Below are 24,929 nucleotides of genomic sequence, written 5' to 3' on the forward strand. Positions count from 1 at the left end.
ATGTAGGACCCTTGCGGTCCTGCTGCCCTGCTGGCTAGTGTGCCCCATTTGGTTTGGGGGAGGCCTACAGGGGAGACTGGGTTCTCCTGGAGCAGTGGGAGGGCACCCCCGGTCTGGGCACGAGCCTCAGAGACTGTTGAGGCGCGGCGCGGGCCATGGGAACTCTGGGTTTCGGTTACCGCAGAAACGCCCGTGGCCCTGAGGCCCCAGCCCTTCCCGGTGTCCACCACCGCGCCGGCAGCAGGCCCGCAGAGATCCATTCTGAGCCCGGGCAGCGCCATCAGGCCGAAGAAAACAAACTTGGCCCTGCTGGCATTCACCCAAATACAGCCACTCATTTTTGGAATATTCTAGAAAAAAAAAAAAAACAACAGCAACAAGATCCCGTTTCTCTTTATGAGTAAAGGGAGGTGATTGATGGGGTGGGCCATTTGCATGAGGGGAGACCAGGAACTGTGAGGGTGACTTAGGGACATATACATTATACTAAAAATGACTCGAAATTCCTGAGTTTCAAGCCTTTCTGGCTACGCATCGGACTCAGGTGGCTCCTGTATTGGGAGAACTCGGGTATTTCTGCGTCGCAGTTCATGGGCCACCCCCAGCACACTCAGGCTCGTTTTGTGGCCATGGAATCCACTGGGTGCCCACCTTGCTCAGAGAATGGGGGAACCAGGCCTCTGGCTGCCGGGCATCTCCGGGATGGCCGGCTGGAGGGGTTCCCTTTAGCCCTGTAGGGTATCCAACAAACTCCTTCTCTGGTGCCTCCTCCCCACCTCGGGGTCTAGAGGCTGAGCATCACCTCCCACAGCTTTATTTTATTTGGAGAAAATTCTGGAATTCAAATTCGTTGCCCTTGTATGCTTGTGTTGAATGCCTCTATGACGTGGGTGTGTAAGCTTCCTCAGGAATCTGTGTATTTCAGGGCGGCTGACTGCATCGAGGGGCTTTGGGAACTAGGAAGAGAGGGCGCCTGGGCGTCCTCCCCAAACCCGGACTGGCCCCTGACGCGGGACTGGAGCCTGGAGGGAGCAGTTAGGGCTTCGGTCTTCTTTGGTGGGTACTTCGGTTTTCACTCTTCTGGACCATACCCTTGGTTCAGTCCCTGCTGTCCTCGCTGTCCCTTGGGGCTCCAACCCAACTGCCCCTGAAAGGAGGAAAGAGGGGAAAGGAGCTGGAGCAGGCCACCGCAGCTTCCTTCCCGGCCCCAGTGCGCTTACCCGCTAACCCGAAGGGCTCTCACCCAGGCCTGGGGAGCTGTTGGGGAAGCGCTGGGGACCCGGGCAAGGCCTTCCAGGCTAGACTTGGGCTTCTGAGCTCGGCAAGAGCTGGGTCCTCTCCACCCAACGTGGCTTGTCCTTAAATCGCTCATCCTCCCCAAATCTCCCCCACCCCCATTTCATCTTGGTTCTCCCAGACTGCGTGAGTTTTGCTGTCTCTGTAATGAGTGTTTGAGGTGGCCTGGCCTGGAGGCAGGAAGATCAGAGAAGCCTTGTGGGGTTCCACCTAGATACACACAAAAAAGCAAAGCAAGTCCTAGATTAGGGAAGCAGCCGTGTGAATGCTTAGGGCCCTAGAAAGAAGAGCTGAGGGCACATGAAGTCTGCTATTTGACCTCACAATTAGGCTTCAGCAGACCCTTGTTCTCCTATCCCACCTTGGGAGTACCTGGGGCCCCTGGATATTGACATTTGCAGTTACTTCGGGCCTTGGAGTGGGTGGGGAGGGATCTGCTGGCCCTGTACTTTCTTGCCCAACGGTTGGTTGAAACAACCCAGCCTATAGGACCTAGCCTCCATTAAAGCCTCATGCTGTGCCTCCCGGGTACCCATGCCTGGGCAGCACTTAGTAGCGTCTGGGTGCCCAAGCCTGGAAGATCTGGATAGTACTCCTTTTCTCCACTGCAACGGAGGTTCCTCTACAGGGGGGAGGGGGGGGGGACAGCATTGGCCTTGCCTGACCTTGAGGGTTCAGGGAGGTCTTCTGGGGGTTCAGGGTCCCACCTTCTCTGTATGGGGTGGTTGGGAAGGAGGTTCCTACCCTTTCTGGGGTTTCTCCTTTGCTCTCCTTGGCTGCCCAGGGCCCTGTCTCACCAACAGCACAGATGGAAATGCTGAAGCCCATGGACTCGGTTGGGCCTGTTGCCAGTGGTGGACCCTGGGTGTGTCTGCTCATGCCCCGCCCCCCTCCACACCCAGGGCTGCTGCTTCTCTGCTCAGGATGGAAGGAGGGAGTGTGCCTCGAGACCACAGAGGGTAAAGGGGCAGGGAGGTCGAGACTTGTGGTTCCTATGCTCTTTCCAGTTTACCCTCGCAGTCTCCATTCCAGTCCAGCCTGTGGTTCCCTGACTCCTCCTACAGTGGAGCAGAGTACAGGGGTGGGGGATGCCCTGTGTCAAAGACGATGAAGGGTCAGGTCTGAGGGTCACGGGTGTTCCTCCAGGAGATCCTGTTCCAAATCCACCAGCAGAGGGAGCCCTGGGCTGGGGAGGAGCCTGTTTGGATGGTTCTCCTGGGTTCCGGGCGCCACACTGTGGGGCTCTGTGGTTCAGATCCATCCCTGACTCCTGTGTGTCCCAAACTGGCAAAAATCACAGGGACAGAGCCGCAGATGCTCCAAGCTCTAGGTGGGTGGATGGGGTAGACGGGCCTCTCACAGCCAGACCTGTGCAGAGACAGGCCACCAGGTGGACGCCTAAACCTGCCCTCTAGTTTGTAATAACACTGGACAAAATCACTGTTACAAAGGCAGTAATATGTATGCATACGCGCCTAAGTGTGTAGAGGCAGGGAAGGGGTGGGAGGAGTAGCCGGACATTAGCCTCTCCTCATTTCTGAGCCAGAGGGGTTTTCTACACCATTTAGTGCCAGCACCTTGTTTTTGTCTATGTTTTGTTTGTTTTTTAAGTAGGCTCAGGGCTTGAACTCATGACCTTGAACTCATGACCTTGAACTCAGGGCTTGAATTCATGCTTAACCAACTGAGCCACCCACGCAGCCCCAGAGACCTCATTTTAATAGCAGGAAACTGAGGCCCAGTTAAGAGAGGTCATCTAGGGTCTTATGGCAGGGACAGGGTTGACCCAGGTGGTGCTGAGAAAGGCCTGTGCTTTGGCTACCTTTTCAGCCTCAGTTTCCTTTGTTGTAAAACATTTAAATCATTCTAGGTCCCTGGTTCTGAGAGCACATCTGAAGGGACATGTGCGTGTCTGTGTTTTCATGTCAGAGACACAGCGTGTGGCCACCTGAGAAGGGCTGTGTGTCTGTGCGTGGGTGCCTGTGAAAGTACTGGGAGCCTGTGTGTGTGTGTGTTCCCCCACAGAGGGATAATTCTGTCTACAAATTGTATGCAGATGTATTTGTGCCTACAAACGTGTGAGCGGAAGAGTGAGGCATATTTGCATCTGCGAATGGCATGTGTACCTGTGAATACGTGCACTGTCAGAAGGGGTGAGTGTGTGTATGCACACTCATGCATGTGCAAACTACCACTCCTCCCTCCCCCCGACCCCACTCCACTGGAACCTGTTGCCTGGGCCCTGAGCCTGCCTCACTGGAAAGAGGAGGGAAGGGGCACAGGCTCCAAGGTGTGGCCTGGCCCCAAAGCCCAACAGGCTCTAAGGGGCTGCAATTAGGCAGGACTTCTCCTGGGCTGGGGACAGGAGCAGGAGGGGAAGGATTATGGCAAATTCATTTCTATTTTCTACTGCACTAAGCCTGCAGTGCGTCCCTGGCGTTAGCATGAGAATGGGCCGGGGCTCTATGAACCCCTCCCGACCCGCTGACCCCTCCTCCCCCCCCACTTGAATAGTGGGACTCTCAGCTTTTTTGGCCTCTCCAACCGGCTCTGCAAAGCCACGACTCCTAATCAGGGTAATTTAATATATTTTAAGCCCCCGGCGGCTTTATTTTCCCTCCTTTTCGAGTTTGTTTTAGGCATTCACAGCTCTCACCCCGTCATTAGACAGCCTTATTTGACGGATGGAGAGAGCTGCTATGAGACCACAGCCCTTTGTGTCCTCTACATAAGCTGGGCTTCCCTGTAATTAGAATGGTATTCCCAGCCATTGAGGCCTTTCATGAGGCAGAACAAAAACTCCCCGAGATGAATATCCCCCAACTCTCAGCCCCCTGGCCGGGAAGGGGCTGTGAGTTAAAGGGACTCCTTGGGGAAGGCGGTCTGGGAGCAGGACAGCCAAGATCCTGCCAGGGTGAGGAATTCAGGGGCCATAGGGAGTTGGCACCAGACAAAGGCTCTGGCGAAGTTGCCCACAAACACCATTCACCTATACGCACTCCCCCAACCAGCCTCAGGACCTGCCTGGGCTCCTCCCCTGTGGTCTGAGCACCCAAGTCTGTTCACAGGTTCAGGGGATATGGAACCAGCCTGGAGCATGCAAGTAAAACACTTGCACCCTCAGACTCATCCAGACCCTGATTCAGGTATAGCTTCACATCTAGACACACAAACACAGTCGCTCACATGTAGGTTTGGGATTACATTGTTAAAACACATATATACATGCAAACTGGCATACATACATGCTCAGCCTACAAGATACCAAGAACCAGGGTGGGAAATGTTTGTAAATATACAGCATACTACACACACTGTCACGCAGACATGGAAACAGACTGCAGTTTGTCTCTGTGTACACATACACACACGTGTGTGCGTGTGCACATGCACGCCACTCAGACTGCGGTTTGCTTATGAATGCACATACACTCCTGCACACTTGTATATATGCATACATTCCCTATGCATATCATCCAGATCCCATTTTTTCTGTGGCTGGAGGACATTTACCAGCTTGTACTCACTGTGGTGATGCCATCACCCCCACCCCAGCAGGATATAAGGTTGCTTCTGGTACATTCTTGGATTCATGCTTAGTCTGTGTTCAAAGACAGAAATTGACAAACACACGCATACAAGGACCATGTACATCTCCTAGCCTACACTGACAGAAAAATACAATGGATTTTGCAGTATTGGCATTTGGCATTTCTAGGCCAGCCTCTCCTAGACCAGATATACAAGAGGATTGGAAGGCTAAGCCCCATGCAACTACACTGTGCTGTGAACCCCAGATGGTCTGGATTCCCCTCTGCAACACAGGTGGGTCTCCCCATTCCCCCCTTTTTAAAAAAGATTTTATTTATTTATTCATGAAAGACACACAGAGAGATAGAGAGAGAGAGGAGAGACATAGAGGTAGAAGCAGCCTCCCTGCAAGGAACCTGATGCAGGACTGGATCCCAGGACTCAGGGATCATGACCCGAGCCAAAGGCAGATGCTCAGCCACTGAGCCACCAGATGTCCTTCCCCATATCCTTTGGGAAGAGAAGTTTCCCTTTTCCAGATTTCCCCTTTGGACTGGGTTCCAAAGACAGAAGGTGGGTGGGTATCTAGCTCTCTGGTACCATCTGTAGCTTTCTCCACATCTCAGGAAAGGCTCAGAGGGCAATGCTAGGTCTGGAAAGCTGCAGAAGGAAGAACCCAACTTACCAACTGACCCACAGGAGAGGCAGTCCTATAGAGAAATAGTGAATGCTCACTTTTTGGGAGGATTCAAATCAGGTAGGATGATCACCAGTCAGGGATGTTACAGGGAAGTTTATTTCATTCAGTCCCTCCTCTGTGTCAGATTTTGTGCTCAGGGCATGGAGTACAGCGATGAGTAACATATAAACCTGTCTTCAAAGGCATTTAAAGTCTTAAAAGTGGTGACCTGTGACACATACAATACACAGGCTTTGGCATGGTACGGAGATGGGGCTGGGGCAGAGTGGAAACTAATGGGCCTCACCTAGTATTAAGGACTAAAGTGCGGGCAGCCTGGGTGGCTCAGCAGTTTAGTGCCTTCATCCCAGGGCGTGATCCTGGAGACCCGGGATTGAATCCTGGGTCAGGCTCCCTGTGTGGAATGGAGCCTGCTTCTCCCTCTGCCTGTGTCTCTGCCTCTATCTCTCTCTGTGTCTCTCATGAATAAATAAATTAACTCTTTTTTTTTTTTAAAGGACTAAAGTGGCCCATTTAACTTGTGCTATCCCATGTTGGATAAATGATGGATTAGCTGGTCTCCAAGATCTGTCTCTACTCTATGGTTCTTAGCCTTCTGGGCTGAGTCCATGGTTTTCTCACTGTGGCCTTCTTTCCAAGATGGGTGGTTGCTCCTTAACTCACTCTGCATGGCACTTACTGCCATGCATGAAAGCTATTCCCCAGGCCTATAGTGAGGGTGGGGTTGGGGCCTACCCCACATCCCCAGGAACAAAGGAGAGACTCATAAAGAGTGTGATGAATCCACTTTGAGGTAGGGAGGGCCATCAAAGAGCAGCGGAAGGTCAAATTCCTCCATGACTCCTGGCTTCTTAGGAGTATAGAACAGGCCACTGAATCTAGATTCAGAAAATCTAAGATTTTCTCCCTTCTCTTCCAGAAAGATACAGTACAGTTTTGAAGGGATGGGTTTGGATCTTAAATTGTTGGTGATTCGCATGTTTTTTCTTTTCTTTTTAACCTTACCTCTCCTTTGAAATCTAGGGGATTTCTAACTGCTGGTGCCCTAAGCAAACACATACCCAGAAAATGACCAGCAAAACTCCAATGTCTCTCTCTAGATAAAACATTCATCAGTTTCTTTTTCTAGGGGACATTCCCCAGGGAAATTAGAGAACATGGAATGCTTTGAAGCCATTTTCAATGTCTTTTTTTTTTTTTTTTTACCACAATGTTTTACCACAATGATGTAAAATAGTGGTTGGGGCTCTGGGCTCTGGAGACAGATTCAAAGCCACTTACCAGCTATGCCTGACCATGGGCACGTCTCTTGGGGCCTGAGTGTCTTTAACTGTAAAGTGAGGGTAATGACAGTACCACCCCGATAGCATCATGGTGAGAGTTAAATGAGCTAATACATGTAGAAAAGCCTAACAGTGCCTTGCATGCAGTAAGTGCTCAGCATTAGCCATGGTGATTAATATTAAAGTGTTCAATAAATATTTGTTGGGTAAATGAATCAATTTTTCATTTTACTTGTGTTTATGATAAAATTACCAGAAAATAAGATCTTCCTGGAAGCCTCTCGCATGTACCTTTGGCGGAAGTTGGGGATGGGGTCGAGGTGGGCAGAGGATGGTAGGTGGAGGGTTCCCTAAAGGGTCAAAAGAGCTTTTTAGGTTTCCCGGCTGGTGCGGGCTCAGGTCATTACCGCGTGAGCCAGCAGGAGGAGCCCGAGTCGCCGCAGCACGGAGGGCTCTGTCAAAGGGAAGCGGGAGTTAATCTTGACACAGCACCTGTTGTATACAGTGTACCTGCCGAGGGCTGGGCAGTGTCACATGGGCAGGTAGGCCCAGAAGTGGGGGGCTTGGTGGCGCAGTGAGGGGTCCTGGAATGAATGCAGTCGTGGAGGTCTGACATTTTTTAAAAGACTTTATTTATTTATTCATGAAAGACGCAAGAGAGGCAGAGACATAGGCAGAGGGAGAAATCTCAGGACCCCAGGACCCCAGGACTCCGACCTGAGCCAAAGGCAGATGGTCAACTACTGAGCCATTCCAGGTGCCCCCTGAGGTCTTGATATATGGGGAGATGAATACTCTTGTTCCCCAGGCCTCTTTAGGAATTCCTGAACTGGTGTGCTGAGCCCGAGGGAGGGAAGAGAGGCATCTAAGGTAACTCTGGCTGAGGACTAATGCACCTTTCACCTGGAGTCCTGGTCTGAGGAACTGAAATGGGACCCTAGGCAAGGTAGGTCACCTCTAGGGTCTCATTTTTCCCATCTGTAAAATGTATGTCAATACGCCTGCCCAATCCTCAGTGGAGGTCCCAAAGGTCTAGAGAGACACCAGAACATGAACTGGTTGGGGGTAGAGGAAGTCTCCCTTAATTCTGGGAAGTCTCTCAGGCACCCTGCTTTGAAGGAAGGCACTCACATCTTAATAACAGAACAATGCTCACTGGGACTGGGATAAGAGGCTTACTTTTGTCTCAGTGACTCCTGATAGCAGTCACCTGGGAGGAACTACTTTAGCCCATTTCACAGGTGAAGAAACCGAGGCTGAGAGCAATAAAGTAACAAGTGACTTGCCCAAGGTCACCTGGTAAATAAAGATAAAGAGAAGGAATTGGGGTGTCAGAGGTCTGGGTCTGGGTCTGTTCACACTAAGAAACCCCCACTTCTGTATCTGCCTCATTGTCCTTGCATGCAGGGTTGTTCTGAGGTTGGAGCACAGAAGCCCCAGTCCTGTGTGGGCCTGGCCACCTGCCCCGTTTCAGAGAGAAGCAGGCAGAAGGACTGAGTCTCCTCCCAATGTGGGAAGGCTCCCAGAAGACCCCCGTAGCCTCCACCCTGGAGGGAAGAGTAGGAGAGAGGGCCAGGCAGGTGGCAAGATGACCTCGTGGACCTGGCAGAGAGCTGGGTCACTTCAGGGTTTAACAGTGTACTGACCACTGCAGATGCCCTGATGGGCTCATGTTGTGGTTAGCTGATATCCCTAAGGCCAGGGTCTGACTGGGAAGCTGAGAGGAATCTGCTTTTTGGGGCCCTGAAATCCAGAGGTCATTTCAGAGAAAATCCTGAGCCCACACTGGTCTTTCCTGATCCAGCAAAACTGTGCTTCAGAATCCTGAATTGTCACAAGGTCCCTTCAGTCTGCTGATCCCAAGTGGTGCTCCCCAACTCCAGGAGAAGGGTCTACTGAGCTCCAGATAAGAAAATCAAACTAGTTTGAACACATCAAGAGAAACTAGATTTGGTTAGGGTGGCGGGGGCGCCTGGAGAGGCAGGAACCAGCAGAGTGCGGAACTACTCTATCCCGGGGAAACTCTGCTATCGGAGAGAGAATATTTGCACTGGGTCTGGAACGATTCAGACGGATTGTCCAACTCTCCGAGAAGCACCTTAGTTCTCCAGAGCTCCGTCTGCAGAGACGCGGCGCACAGCGGTGCTGGAGACAGGGGCTGCGCGGAAACGCTGGGAGGTTAGGTTTCCAACAGTCCCTTACTCCAACCCGCTGCAAACTCGGCTTCATTTTTGATCACCCAAGTCGAGGAAATAAACTCCGAGTCAGTTACTGTAACTATCTTAAGAGGCCGTTAAGGGGCCTTTCTCCGGGGCAGCCTCTTCCGTTGGTGTTTCCCAAGTCCGTGGGTGGCTAGCTCGCCCGCGCTCACAGGGGCCTGGGGAAGCGGCGCCGCAGCATTACTGTTACCTCCACTTTAGGAGGTTGCAAACGGCGGTTAGCCTAGAGCCGGGCCCCTCCCCCCAGCCGCGGGCTTCGGCGAGGGGGGGGCGGGGGCGCGCTGGGCGGGCTGAGCTCTGAGGCTCCGGCTGGAGGTGGGGCTGGAGCTGTCCATGCCGTGGTGCTGAAACGCGGGCCCCCTCTGCTGGGGTCACCGACAGTGTACTGGCTCAGCCACACCCGGGCCTGCCTTCCCGCCTCTAGGGACTTCCAGGGGCATCAAGGTGGATGATTCTTGATTGAAGGAAAATAGTCCACACCATCTCATCATTCCTCCTCCAAACCTCAATATCCACCCACCTGGTCTCATCACTTCCAGTCCCACTGCCTAAATCCATTCCCTACTCGGCACCAGAGTGGTTTTTTTCAAGAGGCAAATTGCATCATATTTAAAATCTTCCTATAGTTTCCCATATAAATCAGAGTAAAACTTCTAAAGTTCTTGCCGTAGCCAAGAGCCCTCTCTCCCCCACAGTGACCTAGCCTGTGTCTACTTCTCCCACCTTAAGCACCTATAAGGATGGCAGTGATGAGTGAGTGAACGGGCTTATTTCTTATGTATTTTGAAGACAGAACTGCTATGATTTGCTGAGTGACTGGAGGTGGGATGTGAGAGGAAGAATGGAGTCAAGAATGATCATGGGAGGGATCCCTGGGTGGCGCAGCGGTTTAGCGCCTGCCTTTGGCCCAGGGCACGATCCTGGAGACCCGGGATCGAATCCCATGTCGGGCTCCCAGTGCATGGAGCCTGCTTCTCCCTCTGCCTATGTCTCTGCCTCTCTCTGTGTGAGAGAGAGAGAGAGAGAGACTGTAAGTAGGAGAAGAAGAAAGAAAGTGGTTCCCTTGAGGCCAGGGGGTAAAAGTCTTAAGAAGGAAGGAGAGATCAAAAGTGTCCAATATACCGACAGGTCAGCTAAAATGAGGATTGAGAATTGAACTCTTGGATATAGCCTCAAAGAGTTTCTTCTTATTAAAATATTAAAAAACAATATTTTATTTATTTATTCATGAGAGACACACAGAGAGAGAGAGGCAGAGACACAGGCAGAAGGAGAAGCAGGCTCCATGCAGAAAGCCCAACGTGGGACTTGATCCCGGGTCTCCAGGATCACACCCTGGACTACAGGCGGCGCTAAACCGCTGCACCACTGGGGCTGCCCCAAAGAATTTCTTCTTAAGAAGAAATGAGGGTGCAGGAACGCCTGGGTGTCTCAGTGGTTGAGCATTTGCCTTGTGCTCAGGCCATGATCCTGGAGTCCTGGGATTGAGTCCCACATAGGGCTCCCCACATGGAGGGGCTTCTCTCTCTGCCTATGTCTCTGCCTCTCTCTGTGTGTTTCTCATGAATAAATAAACAAAATCTTTAAAAAAAAAAAAAAGAAATAGGTGGAGAAGGTGATTTAGAAGAAAGACCAAGAAACAGGAGGAGGAAATAGTAGCTGGTGTTGACAGACACCAGGAGGGCTAAAAAAGAGGAAGATGGACTGTGAGCTGTCAGGGGAGCTCAAGGGGAGGAACCCCAAGAGATAGTGAAGGAATAGGACTAAACATTTTCAGCCAGGCAAGGACCCTGTTGGCAAACTACACCCTCAGTCTTCCACACGATTCTAAGGTACAGTTCTAAGATACAGTCTTTGCCTTAATAACACATTCAGGGTACACATGTTTAAGGGGGCTTTTAAGAAAGTCCTCTTCTTCATTTGAACTCAAGATCCCTGCTGGAGACATGGTTTGACATTCACTTTTCTGGGATCAGAGCTTCCAGCCCCTTGCCCTTGTGGGGACTGTTTTGGAACTGGTGCTAGGAGCATTAAGGCACTCATACCTGCTGCCAAGCAGTGAGTCTGAGTCCAGGTGGCCTTGGACCACATACACTTTGGCAAGCCATACTTCTGAATACAAGGCACTCCAGGGTCACCTTCCTTGCCCAACCTGCCCTTGGGAAAGCATTGAACACCTGTTTTTAATTTACTTTTCAAGTTGGGAAAGACATAACACCCCCAAATGTAGTCTGGCTCTGCATGGCTGATCATTTATGCAGATGGTAGTGGCTTTCCTCTCAGGGATCTGGGCTCAGTAGAGTGCCACAACCCAAACAGCTAGTGGGGACTCTAGGACCAGGGTGATCCCCAAGCAGCCCTGATGAGTGAGCAGCCTTGAGAAGCAGAATGGGCTGTCTAGCTTTGTGTCTGCCTTTGGAACAATGGCCAAGAATTCACAGTGCAGGAGGATGATGCCCCCAATCTCAAGTACTAGGGACAAAGAGAAAGGTGAACCCTGTGCTCTCACTGTGGCCTAAGGCCACAGTGGTGAAGTGGATTGAGGACAAGAGATTGATTCCTATGGTCTTGGATGCTTCCTTGCCTCTTCAGCTTCCATTGAGGTGTTTTGCGCCCCCTCCCGACGTCATGGGGGAACTGTAGACCCCAACTGAGTGCAGTGCCCAGGCCCTGTGTGTGTGTGTGTGTGTTTTGTCCTGGGGCTGCCAAGGGAGCTACTGAGAGATTGAGGCCCCTGAGCACATTCTTGCCCATCATGTGTCTACATAAACCACACCTCCTAGCATGATATCCCCAGGACTGTCCCCTGCTCCATAAAACATCTATATATACAGGCTACAGCCTAGTACAGCAAGTATAGTGTGAACAGCAATGGGGGACCAGGGGTCCCTACTTTGCCACTTTGTGACCTTGGATAAGTTACTAGGATAGAAGAACAATTGGAATCCATCCTTTCCCATGTCAAAGCCTGAAAGGTAGCTCAAGGTTTCTCCTGCTGCCACATGGAAGACTGGCACATCCCCAGCTCAAGCCTTTCTCCTACCTTGGACAGCAGAATGCTTCCTCCACTCCTTTTCCCCTCTCCCCTGCTCACCCCTTCCTCTCTGTCCCTAAGAAGGCTCTAGAGAGGAGCCTTCTCCATGTTCTAATTACATGGTGAAGAGAAAAAATGACATTCCAGGAATGGGCAAAGGCATGGAGTCATGGAAGCATAGCTGATTTAGAGAATGGCCAGCAGCCTGGTGTGGCTTGAATGGTTAGTGAGAAAGCAATGGAGCCAGATCCTGCAAGGGCCTTATAATCCATGCTCATAAATTTGGAGCTCATGCTGCAGGCCGTGGGGAGCCATTGAAGGATTTAGACATGGTGAGAAGTTGCAGTTTGGAAATATTACTCTGGGGTGGTATGAAGAAAGACTTGAAAGTCTGTGGCAAAGCCTGCAGATCATTTCCCTTTCCCTATGGCTGTCCCCAGTGAGCACTGTATTTCCATCCTCTCTTGAAGCTAGGTGTGGACATGTGACTAAGTTCTGGCCAATTGAATGTAAGCAGAAGTATCTTGTGTATCTTTTAGGGAGTGTCTCTGGGGTGTGCGTGTTGTGGAGGTGGGGGAGTACCTGTTAATCTTTCTTGCTTCCTCCAGCTTAGTGTGCTTGGTGGTTGGCACCTGCACCTGCTGATCTGATCTGGTTAGGCTGATGTAAGCATGTTCAGTGGGCAAGACCAGGGCAAAATGGAGGCTACCATCTTTGGTCAACAGCTATCCTCTGCCACTCCAGTGTATTCTCCCACAGGTGCCTAAGCCTTTTGCCCACCTATTCTAAAGCTGGTGGCAACTGGGTCTCTTCCACTGTTCCTTTTCCCCCATGTTCCTAACTGTTAGCTGTATCCTGGAGGAGGTCTTTCTCATGGCTATCCACTTAGTGAAAATAATAGTAGCTCATATTCACTGAACACTTACTATAGGCAGGTCCTGTGCTCAGGGCTTTGCATGGATGATCACATTTATTATCTCTTAACCTTCATGCCATCTTGCCTCCGAAACCACACCAGGGTGAAGACAACAGGAAGGTTCTGGTGGAGCCGGGAGTCATTAGTGAACAGAACTGATGAGGCTCTCATGTCCCTGCCCCCACTCCTGACCAACTTTGATCACCTTTCCTGTTCTAGATGAGGAACCAGGCTCAGAGATGTGAATTAAGTGGCTCAAGGTCGGGATCCCTGGGTGGGTTAGCAGTTTAGCGCCTGCCTTTCACCCAGAAAGGGTGATCCTGGAGTCCCAGGATCCAGTCCTGCGTTGGGCTCCCTGCATGGGGCCTGCTTCTCCCTCTGCCTGTGTCTCTGCCTCTGTGTGTGTGTGTATATGTGTGTGTGTCTCATGAATAAATAAATAAAATCTTTTTTAAAAAATAAATGGCTCAAAAAAAAAATGGCTCAAGGTCACACAGCTGGGAAGTAGCAGAAGGAAATTCCAGGTCTTTACTGCGCTCAAGAGAAACAGGTGACCCCATGAACTTCATTCATCTCCAGTGGAAGGATTACGAGGGTGGCCCTAGATTGTTGCAGTGCTTATGTTTATTTATTTTTTATTTTTTATGTTAAATATTTCATTTATTTATTTGGGAAAGAAAACGAGAGAGCATGGGGGTGGTGAAGGGGGAAGGCAGAGGAAGAGGAAGAAGCAGACTCCCTGGTTGAGCTCGGAGCCCGACGCAGGGCTCTATCCCAGGACCCTGAGATCGTGACCTGAGCAAAAGTCACACACTTAATGGACTGACCCACCCAGGGACCCCCACAGGGCCTGTGTTTAAATTCCAGCCCTCCCACTCCCTGGCTTAGTCTCTCTGTGCCTCAGTTTCCTCATCTGAAAAGGTAGTGGGTAGTAATGGTGCATCCCTTGTATGATTCCTGTGAATCTTTAGGATTCACAGTGTAGGATTAAAAGAGGTAACACATATAAAACGCTTGATTATATGCATTAGCAATGCATATGTTGATACGCTATGATTATTACTACTACTGCTGCTGTTGTTATTGTTAGTGTTGCCATGGGTCTGGGTCCCTCCCCTGGCGCCGCCAGGGAGAATCAGAAGGTAAAGAAGAAAGCCCTGCCGGAGGCCAAAGGACAGAGGAGGGGCCGCGTGACTGCCTGGGCTGGCGGGCAATTTGCTAGAGGAGCTCATTTGGTGACTCCGACGCTGAGTTAATTAAAGATGGCTGCTAGGGGTCATTGCCATGGCGACAATTAGGCTGGGAAGGAGCCTCATTAAGGTACGGTTTTAACAAGGCCTGTTGTTTTTAACCTGGGCTCTTGCGAAAGAGGAATTCTTCAGGAGGCTTCTTTTTCTGCCTGTCTGTTTTTCGGGTCTGTTTCTAGAGACTCTGAGGAAGGATGAGAATCCCTGTGTTCAGTCCCTCTGAAGCATCCACTGGACTACAGGCTTCCTCTGAACCCTGGTGCCACCCTCCAATCTGATGTTGGAGGTGTAGAGAGGGAGGAAGGGTGGAGGCGACCAAGTCAGAGCAGGAGGTGAGGGAGGAGGATTTTATTAGAAATGGAACTAGAGGCCTTCCCTGGAACTTAGAAATGTGGGCTCTGTCCCCTCCTCACCCAAGGAGGGTGCTCCCTGGGGGGTGCGGGAGGGTGGTGTGCAGGGAAACCCTGGCAGAGGAAGGCCAAGCCTGTTTCTGTAGAGTGGAAGGAAGGGAGGAGGTTCGAGGCCTTTCTGAATTCTGAGCACTTAAAAAGGGTATTTACTTTTCTTATTTCCTTAGTAATATAGGCTTATTGAGAAACATTAGAAATTTCAGAAAAGCACAAAAAGAAAGTACCCTGCAGTCCCACCCCCAGACTTACAGATTGTTGATTTTTGGAGAGAGAAGAACTAAGCAGAGGCTACAGCAGCTGAATTAAGGGTAGAGGAATATGTTTTCTTTTAACCCTTTTTAATTTTTATTTATTTTTAAAGAGTTTATTTATTTATTCATGAGTAACATACAGAGAGAGGCAGAGATATAGAGGGAGAAGCAGGCTCCATGCAAGAAGCCCGATGTGGGACTCCGTCTCTGGGCCCAGGATCACAACCTGAGCCAAAGGCAGACACTTAATCGCTGAGCCAGCCAGGTGTCCCTATACCTTCTTTTTTTTTTTTTTTTTTTTTAAGGTTTTATTTATTTATTTGAGAGAGAGAGAGATTGAGAATAGAGGGAGAGGTTGAAGCAGGCTCCCCACGGAACAGGGAACTTGATGTGGGGCTTGATCCCAGGACTTCAAGATCATGCCCCAAGCTGAAGGCAGACACTTAACCAACTGAGCCATCCAGGTGCCCCATACCCTTTTTTATTGTTTGAATTTTTAAAAATATTTTATTTATTTATTCATGAGAGACACAGAGAGAGGCAGAGACCTAGGCAGAGGGAGAAGCAGGCTCCTTGCAAGGAGCCTGATGTGGCACCATGACCTGAGGCAAAGGTAGATGCTCAACCACTGAGCCACCCAGATACCCCACTGTTTCAATTTTTAACGGAAGAATGTCAAATGAAACCAAGTTAAAATAGCACATCATGCAACATTTTCTCCTTCCTTCCTTCCTTTCTTCCTCCCTTCCTTCCTTCCTTCCTTTCTCTCTCTCTTTCTTTCAGTAATTTTTACATCCAGGTGGAACTTGAACTCACAACCCCAGATCAAGAGTTGCATGCTCCACCAACTGAGCCAGCCAGGCACCCCAACATTTTTCTATACATTGAGATGCAGTATATATATATATTTTTTTTCACAAAAATATTGGTCATCTTATACCTACAACTTTGAAATCTGAATTTATTACTTCAAGATAACAAGGTTTGTTTTTTTTTAAGGATTTTATTTATTTATTCATGAGGGACACAGAGAGAAAGAAAGGCAGAGACACAGGCAGAGGGAGAAGCAGGCTCCATGCAGAGAGCCTGACGTGGAACTCAATTTCAGGTCTCCAGTATCATGCCCTGGGCTGAAGGCGGCGCTAAACCGCTGAGCCACCTGGGCTGCCTGATAACAAGGTATTTCTAATGGTTTCCTGGAATGTTACATTTTCTTCCTTTTCTTTTAAAGCACATTGCAAAAAAATTTTCCATCAGTATAAAGGGTAGAGAAAGGTCAGTCTCCTACCTGGAGCCCATCTCAGAGGCAACTACTAATACCAGTTTCTTAGTATCTAGAGATATTCTTTTTTTTTTTTTTAAGATTTTATTTATTTATTCATGAGAGACACAGAGAGAGGCAGAGACATAGACAGAGGGAGATCAGGCTCCATGCAGGGAGCCCAACGTGGGGCTCGATTCCAGGTCCCCAGTATCATACCCCAGGCCAAAGGCGGCGCTAAACCGCTGAGCCACCAGGGCTGCCCTATCTAGAGATATTCAACCTGTGTAGAGACACACACATTTTTCCCCAGGATCCATTTTTTGTAACAAAGTTAGTATACTATGCACCCTGTTTTGCATCTCACTTTTTTCCCTTTACAGTTTATCTTGGAGATGGTTCCATACCAGCATGTATAGAACTGCCTCATTCTTTTTTTTTTTTTTTTAAGATTTTATTTTTTATTTTATTTTTTTTAATTTTTTTTTTCCATTTATTTATGATAGTCACACACACAGAGAGAGAGGCAGAGACACAGGCAGAGGGAGAAGCAGGCTCCATGCACCAGGAGCCTGACGTGGGATTTGATCCCGGGTCTCCAGGATCACGCCCTGAGCCAAAGGCAGGCGCTAAACCGCTGCGCCACCCAGGGATCCCTAAGATTTTATTTTTAAGTAATCTATCCACCCAACGTGGGGTTTGAACCCACAACCCAGAAATCATGACTGAGCTAGCCAGTTGCCCCCTGTTTTTTGTTTTTGTTTTGTTTTAAAACAGCTGTGTTCTATACAATTCTGGACTCTAATGCATTTAACCAGTACCCTCTTGGTGGACACTCAGGTTATTGCCACGGATAAGCTATATCGAGATTGGAATTCTATTTTTTAAAAAATGTTTTATTTATTTATTCATGAGAGACACAGAGACAGAGGCAGAGACACAAACATGAGAGACACAGAGAGAGGCAGAGACACAAACAGAGGAAGAAGCAGGCTCCATGCAGGGAGCCCGATGTGGGACTCGATCCCAGAACTCCAGGATCATGCACTGGGCCGAAGGCAGGCGCCAAACTGCTGAGCCACCCAGGGACCCTCAGGTTGGAATTCTAAAGAAGGCTTGTTAATTCAGAGTATTACCTCATCATTTAAAATATTTTTTTAATATTCCAGAATACGAACACCTGTGACATATTTAACAATTCTTTGAACATTTAAATTGTTACTGTTTTCCACAAAGGACTGCCCACCATAATCTTTGAGGAGCCCACAGTCTGCTGGGGAACAAGCCCTGTAATAACACACTGCAAAAGCGTTGTGGTGGTGGTATGTGCAGGAATATATGCAAAGACCTGCCTGTAGAAGTCAGGGAGGAACTGGGCTGGAAGTAGGAGGAGGGAAGGTGTTTGCAGGCAAAGGCCTTGAGGTATGAAACCCTTGGCAGGCTGCTGGACCTGGGAGTCTTTAAATATATACAGAGGTGGTTCTGGCCCTTAAGGGGCTCACACGACTGGTCTTAGATATGCTTTCTTGCCCAGAATTTGGCATAGCGGTCAATATTGGGTGGGTGTTTATGGATGGATGAATAAGTGGGGGATAAAGGAAGAGGAGCCAGAGAAGCGGGCAGGGGCATGGCTTTGATGGTCATGCTGAGAGTTTGAACTTCATTTGGTCAGGGATGGGGTCCCCCAGAAAGCCCTCAAGTGGAAGCAGGCACAATTAGATCTGATCCCATGGAAGGGTTCCTCAGGGAGCCCCAGTAGAATCAGGAGGGCCACACAGGCTGCAAACCGGGTGTGGGACACTGTCATACTGTTCCCTCATATTCAGTGTCTCACGTTCACGGATTCTCCCTGCAGGAGGATTATATATCCCAACCCTTTGTTGCATGCCTGGTGAACACAGGCATGGCCACAAGGCTTGTTTTGGCCAATGAAATATGAATGGAAGAGATAAGTGACATTTTTTCAGGAGCAGCTTTAAGGGACAATTAGTTTAAGTTTGGCCATGTTCTTGGCGGTTGTACAGGTCAATATGGAGCTACCTTTAGCCTGCATCCCTGAGTCACAGTGATGAGCAGAGGTCCCTCACCAACCTGCAGTGGGCATGTTAACATGAATGAGAAATAAATGATGTTTCTTCAAGCCACTAGAATTTGGGGGTTGTTTCATAACATATGAAATGTAGCATAACAATGCTATGCAGACTGATCCACAGAACTGGATCAGATAATTCTCAAGTTCCTTCCAGATGTGTGTAACAGGTCATATAACAGGCTTTCATGTGGCTTGTATTGAGTCCACTCTTGGTTTACCCAGGGATACTCAATCTCAAGTGTTTTTTTTTTTAAGATTTTATTTATTTGAGAGAGAGAGAGAAAATGAGCAGGGGCAAGGGACAGAGAAAGAAGCAGACTCCCTGCTGAGCAGGAAGCCCAATGTGGGGCTTGATCCCAGGACCCCGAGATCATGACGTAAGCTGAAGACAGACACTCAACCAACTGAGCCACGCGGGTGCCCCTCAGTTCAAGTTCTTATGGAGATCGAGACTCATGGGTTTTCCACCAGAGCCCCAAGAACATTTCTCAGAAATAGATAAAAAGCCTATGGCAAAGTCTCCAGCAGCTGCTGTCCCTTCTGAGACGTGGCTCTTGGTGGCCTTTAGTAGATCAGAAACATCAACAGCCATGTTGATATCAACAGTAAGATAAGAGTGTATTTTAATCACTGGGATTCCCTCTTTCTGAAGGGGAAACCAAGCCTTTTAACCCAAACCCCTTGTGCCATTGTACCTAATAATTGGTTGCAGCTGCCTTCCCAATAAGGATACTTATCTCATAGAGCAGGAGGTCCAGAGGAAGGTTGTCTTTTTTTTTTCTTAGATTTTATTTATTTATTCATGAGAGACACACACAGAGAGGCAGAGACACAGGCAGAGGGAGAAGCAGACTCCCCATGGGGAACTCGATGAGGGACTCAATCCCAGAACTCTGGGATCACGCCCTGAGCCAAAGGCAGACGCTCAACCACTGAGCCACCCAAGTGTTCCGAGGAAGGCTGTCCTTTAACATCATAGCATCAAGGCTCAGGAAGGTCGGGTATGATATTATTATTTCTAGTATGATTTTAAAGATTAAGGGCAGGTAGCACTAACAACAAAAGTTGGAAACAGTGTTTCCAGTAGGAACACTGCCTGAAAATGTTGAATGGCACAAATCCATATTACATGGGGAAAAAAAGAAACTTGAAAAATAAAATAACAAATAGTCAAGATCAAATCCTTGGAGATTTACATCTTTTTAAAAAATATAATTACCTAACACAAAACCTCATCTCCATCCTCACTCACTTTGATGACACTGTTAGCATCATATCCTTCAGAAACTACCAACACCTTGGCAGTGTTCTATTTCTTGACTTTCGGTGGTGATTATATGAGAGATTGTGTTATAATTATTTATATTATTATATTTCATAAGCTTTCTATGTCTGTTATATTTCATAATTTTTAAAAAATCTGTTTTGCTTTTTAAGTGCCAGCACCTTTAATAAGGTCAGCTGAGCATATGAGGAAATGACCAGAGGCACCACTAAAGGAATACAGATCTTAAAGCCTGGTTGCCAGGACCCAGGTCTTCCATCTTCATCTTCCACGTTGGCTTTATTCTCAGTAACATTCCCTTTCATGATCACAAGGTGGCTGCCAATAACCATAAGAGCCATGTGATTGTTTGCTTGTTCATGCCAAAGAAGAAGATGAGAGGAAAATGCTCCACCCAATCCATGGACTCACAGTCATCATCAGGACAGATGGTATCAGCTGATCCAGACCAATGGTTCCCAATCCCATCAGGCCTGATGCCTACTTTCCATAATAAATATTATTATCCTACTGAAATTTGTTTTATACTACAAATAGAAATTCTACAAAATAGAACCCACTTTTGCATATAATTATAGAACCCCCCCCAAATAAAAAAACCAATACAGTGCCCTAACTATGAAAGAAAAAGAAAAACAAAATGAAATGTATAAAAAAATAACATGTATTTCAAGATATATGCTCAGGTGCAAGTATTCTAAAGGATAAAACAAAACAATCAGATACCTTCACCTACATATAAAATCTCCACAAATATGGCAGTGATAGATGAAGACAGATACAGGTGGATTGTTTTGGTGACTAAAATGCCACCTGGTACATGATTTTGTTGACATAGTAACTCTTGGGAAGATTCTAAACACCATAGAACATAAGACTTCTCAATGTACACAGTGGTTGCTGCACTGTGGTGTTTTGTTTTTTTTTTAAGATTTTATTTACTTATTCATGAGAGAGACACAGAGAGAGAGAGAGGCAGAGACATAAGCGGAGAGAGAAGCAGATTCTATGCAGGGAGCCCAGTGTGGGACTTGATCCCAGGACTCTAAGATCATGCCCTGGGCCCCCCTGGGCCAAAAGCAGGTGCTCAATTGCTGAGCCACCCAGACATCCCTGTGGTGTATATTTAATATATATATTAAAACTGTACAAAAAACTTTTCTGTTAATATGTAAAGTGGGATTCGCTTCTAGGCTCAGATTTTGCTTTTTTCTTTTTTCTAAAAAAGATTTTATTTATTTATTTGAGAGAGAGTGAGCAGGAGCAGGGGAGGGGCAGAGGGAGAGAGAAGCAGACTCCCCACTGAGCAGGGAGCCTGATGATGCTGAAAATCCTGAAATCATGACCTGAGCCAAAGGTAGACACTTAATTGACTGAACCACTCTGGTGCCCCTAGGCTCAGATTTTTCACCTATGTCACTATTCAGTGGGACATTTGAAAGTTTTATGGGATTATGGCAAAAGCTTTGTTATTGCAAATGTCAGGAATTCTAGCCCCTACCTCAGCTCATCAAATATCTGCAGTTCCTCTATCATCATGACAACCAGGAATGTCCCACAGAAATATAAATGATTGTAAGAATACTGCTGCCCCTCCCCCCCGGAAAATCTCTGGTTTGGTCCAGTTAGGAATCCTTTGTGTGGACTGGGGTGGCTGCCTGAACAAAATTGGATTCTTTTAGCAAGAAGGAGGGCCAGAGATAGTGAAGGTGACCCAGTGTTCACGCTAAGCCTCAAGCTCAGCTGTTTCTCACAGATTCACGGTCTACTGCTGGGGTTCCTTCCTGGGTTTGAAAAATCTTAGAAGATGCACAGAGGGACTCTCAGGAGAAAGTTCCATTAGGTATATAGGTGTGTGTGTGTGTGTGTGTGTGTGTGTGTGTGTGTGTGTGTGTGGTTTCTGACTGGCATAGAAAATACTCATATTTCTCAGCCAGAAAGAAGGGAGGCCAGGACAGGGTAGGCTGATCCTGTGCCCACTGAGAGGAAATAAACCCCCTTTCTCTGACTTCTTCTAAAACACTGACACTCAGATTTGTACACCTCCTCCTATCGTACAAAGCCCCTTTCCTACTACTATCTTACTGTGCACTTGTCTTCTGTTGGGTTACTCATCTTTTAAAAAATTAATTTGTTGAAACTCTTTATATATTATAGATACTATTCCTCCTTTTATTTATGTTTTTTTAATTTATTTTGTTGATGTTTTCTGCCAATTGTCACTTTTCATTTAACTTCATATAAGGCATTTCTTTTTTTGCCTCCTGTAAGTTTTTTCTTTAAGATTTTATTTATCTATTCATGAGAGACCCACAGAGAGAGGCAGAGACATAGGCCAAGGGAGGAGTAGGCTCCATGCAGGGAGCCCGAAGTGGACTCGATCCTGGGACCGCGGGATCACACCCTGAGCCAAAGGCAGATGCTCAACCGCTGAGCCACTTAGAAGTCCCTGCCTCCTGTAAGTTTTTAACTGTTATGTAATGAAATTTAGAAATTTATTACTTTGTGTACATTAGGATTGTAAGCCTAGATGAACTGGTGGTTTTCATATGTTGATGTGTAGGAGGCCTGCTGGGACAAGGGAACTGTGCTATGGGAAGGCCAGGTTTGTGAGCTTACAAATCTGGCTTTCCCAAGTCAGGCAAATATCCAGAGACTTATACCAAGACCTCCCCTCCACTCCTTTCCCCAGAAGGTACACCCATGTGCAGGACCTGGGATTCAGAGTTCCCTCTGAATCCTACCAACAATCCTTATAGAGCCACAAGTGACCAATAGTTCTGCCTGAATGGCTGAGGGACCCTCTGGAGGTTATTTCCTGGCTTTGGGAGTGGGACATACAGGGCATCAATGTGGCCAAGTGAAAGCCATCAAGGGCTGGGAGGAAGAGGAGGTGGGGTGAATGTTGGTGCTGTGGCTAACTGGCTGTGTGGCTTTGGGGCAGCCTCTGCCTCTCTCTGGGCTCAGAGTCCTCCTCTGCCCAAGAAGGAGGTTGACCATAATGGTCTTAGGGTTCCCTTTCATGGCAGATATCCCATCATATTTCTCCATATATCCCTTTCTTGAGAGAGTCTTACTGCTGGGAGCTGCCTCATCCTGCCCCTGCTCAGATTCCTCACCTGGGACAGGAGGGGACCTCAATTTGAGGATGTCTGGGAGTATCTTTTGCTCCAGAAACTTGCTTCAGATCTGGGTGTGATTTCTGAGTCTCCGCCTGGCTTCAGCCCTGGCAGTGCAGAATGGAGGCCAGTCCCATAGGGCTCCCTGGGGCATCCCTTTTCTGATAATATCAAACCTATTGACGTGCACGCATATTGAACATAATTTACTCTGTGAGCTGTGTGGCGACTGGCTAGTTAGCACGAGTTCTGTCCCACAGACAACTAATTAGACAGTTTTTCATTGGAGTGCCTGGGTGGCTCAGTTGGTTAAGCATCTGCCTTCATCTCAGGTCATGATCCCAGAGTCCTGGGATCAAGCCCCACATCAGGGAGCCTGCTTCTCCCTCTCTCTCTGCCTGCTGCTCCGCCTGCTTGAGCTCTCTCTCTGTCAAATAAATTCTTTTTAAAAACCCACATTTGTTCATTTGGATTTTGCAAGTTTTCTTTTAAAAATCTGTAAGCAAAACTTTTGCTTTTCATGCTCCTTATATTTTTTTAGCTCCAAAAAAGCTCATAAACTGAATACTATGCTTAACCAGGCTGGAGACTCCCAGTGCCCTGCTCACACCCACCCCCAGCCTCCCTGCTTCTAGTCTGTCTCCAACTTGTCCTACACAATGCAGCCAAAGTGCCTTAGTTCCTTTCTTTTCTTTTCTTTTTTTTAATTATAAAGACTTTACAATTTATTTATTTATTTTTAAAGATTTTATTTATTCATGAGACACACACACACACACACACACACACAGGCAGAGATACAGGCAGAGGGAGAAGCAGGATCCACGCAGGGAGCCCGATGTGGGTCGATCCTGGGTCTCCAGGATCATGCCCTGGGCTGAAGGCAGCGCTAAACCGCTGGCCCACTGGAGCTGCCCAAGACTTTACAATTTAATAATTTTTGTTTATTTTTCAGAACAGTGATTCATTCCATGGCTCAACATTCAATATGACCAAAATGCACACAGTGTAAGTCTCCCTCCACACCTAATGTCTATCATTGCGGTATATCTTGCAGATGTAGTCTATGACTACTCCTAAGTATATGTATACATATTCTTTATTTGGGGGGTGGGGTGTCCCCTCCATTTTTTTTTTTTTAACACATTGACAGCAGAGTATTTTTTCTAAGTGTATTTCCAACCAGGCCTTTTGGTGACTCCCTTTTGTCCCAAAGGGGAAAGACCAAGCTCGTTAGGCTGACCACTGCCCAACACCCTTGCTTACCTCCAGGCCTGTGCATACTGCTGTCTGCCGTCAAATCACACGTCCCCTGCTCCTAGGCTCAGCTTCCCTGGTTTGCTCGCTGTGCTGGCAGTATCTCTCCTGCTCATGGAAGCATACAATGCAGCCACTGGTCAGTCACTGTCTGCTCCCCTGTGAGTCTCCCCCCCGCCAGGCCATGCGGTACTCAGAAACAAGAGGTCGTACCTTACTCATATGGAATCCCTAGGGCTGGGCACCGTGCCTGGTACCGAGAGGGTGCTCCGCGATCTTTGCCCAGTAGACTTGTAGGGGGCCCCGAGGCGCTTTGCTACAGCGGCACCTCGTGGTAGACCTTGGAAATGCAGCGAGGAAAAGACCTTGGAGGGAGGGGTGGGGGTTCCACAGGTTCCAGAGATCCCTTGGGGTCTGAGTAGGAGGCGCTCCCCTGTCCGTCTGCTACAGACCCCACCTTGTCCATCGGCGTCCAACTTGAGCAGAGCCTAGTGGTAAGTGACCCACCTTTCCATCTCCAGAACTGCTGTCCCCTGAAATCTACCCACCCCATAATCAGTAGTAGCTTGGGGCATTTAGCAGTAAGTGTGTATGTGGGGTGTGTGTGCATGCAAGTCTACATGCACACGTGTGTGATGTACTTGCTTCGGGGCATGGCTAGCATGTCCCTGTACAGATACTTAACACCATCCCTCTTCTATAAGACAAAATTATTGGCAATCATTTCAATAATCATGAAATGAATAGCAGTAAATAAATGGCAGACAGCCAAAATGTTCTTTTATTGAATTTTATCTATAAGCTCACACCATTTCAAAAAGAAATGAAATTACAGATACAATAATCATTATAGTACAAAAAAGGAAAACATGGACACATACTTTTACATTATTTTTTTAAAAGGGGGGGCATATATTCATATATTGGTCTGTCCCAGTAATGAATAAAATTACATTGGAATTAAATAGGAACAATTTAGAAAGAAGACATTTCCATTTTTAAAAAGATTTCTTATTTATTTATTTATT

The 24,929-nt window shown here is 48.0% G+C and overlaps 2 long non-coding RNA genes across 3 annotated transcripts in view; one reads left to right on the plus strand and one right to left on the minus strand.

Moving 5' to 3' along the window:
• Positions 1-24,929, plus strand: part of LOC140610285 (uncharacterized) — a 43,446-nt gene that overhangs the window by 8,845 nt on the left and 9,672 nt on the right. Inside the window, exons 1-2 of one of the 2 annotated variants that reach the window (XR_012012011.1) lie at positions 21,841-21,983; positions 23,600-23,652. This is a non-coding gene — a long non-coding RNA (uncharacterized lncRNA). Of the gene's footprint in view, positions 1-21,840; positions 21,984-23,599; positions 23,653-24,929 lie in introns of those variants that run through there. The other variant, XR_012012012.1, reaches the window with a different exon arrangement.
• LOC140610279 (uncharacterized) lies at positions 393-24,207 on the minus strand. Its single transcript, XR_012012008.1, has 3 exons — positions 24,115-24,207; positions 23,911-24,009; positions 393-1,147 (listed from the first exon to the last, which is right to left on the minus strand). It is a non-coding gene; the product is annotated as an uncharacterized lncRNA (long non-coding RNA).

Source organism: Canis lupus, chromosome 2, assembly GCF_048164855.1.
Source record: "Canis lupus baileyi chromosome 2, mCanLup2.hap1, whole genome shotgun sequence".
NCBI lineage: Eukaryota > Metazoa > Chordata > Mammalia > Carnivora > Canidae > Canis > Canis lupus.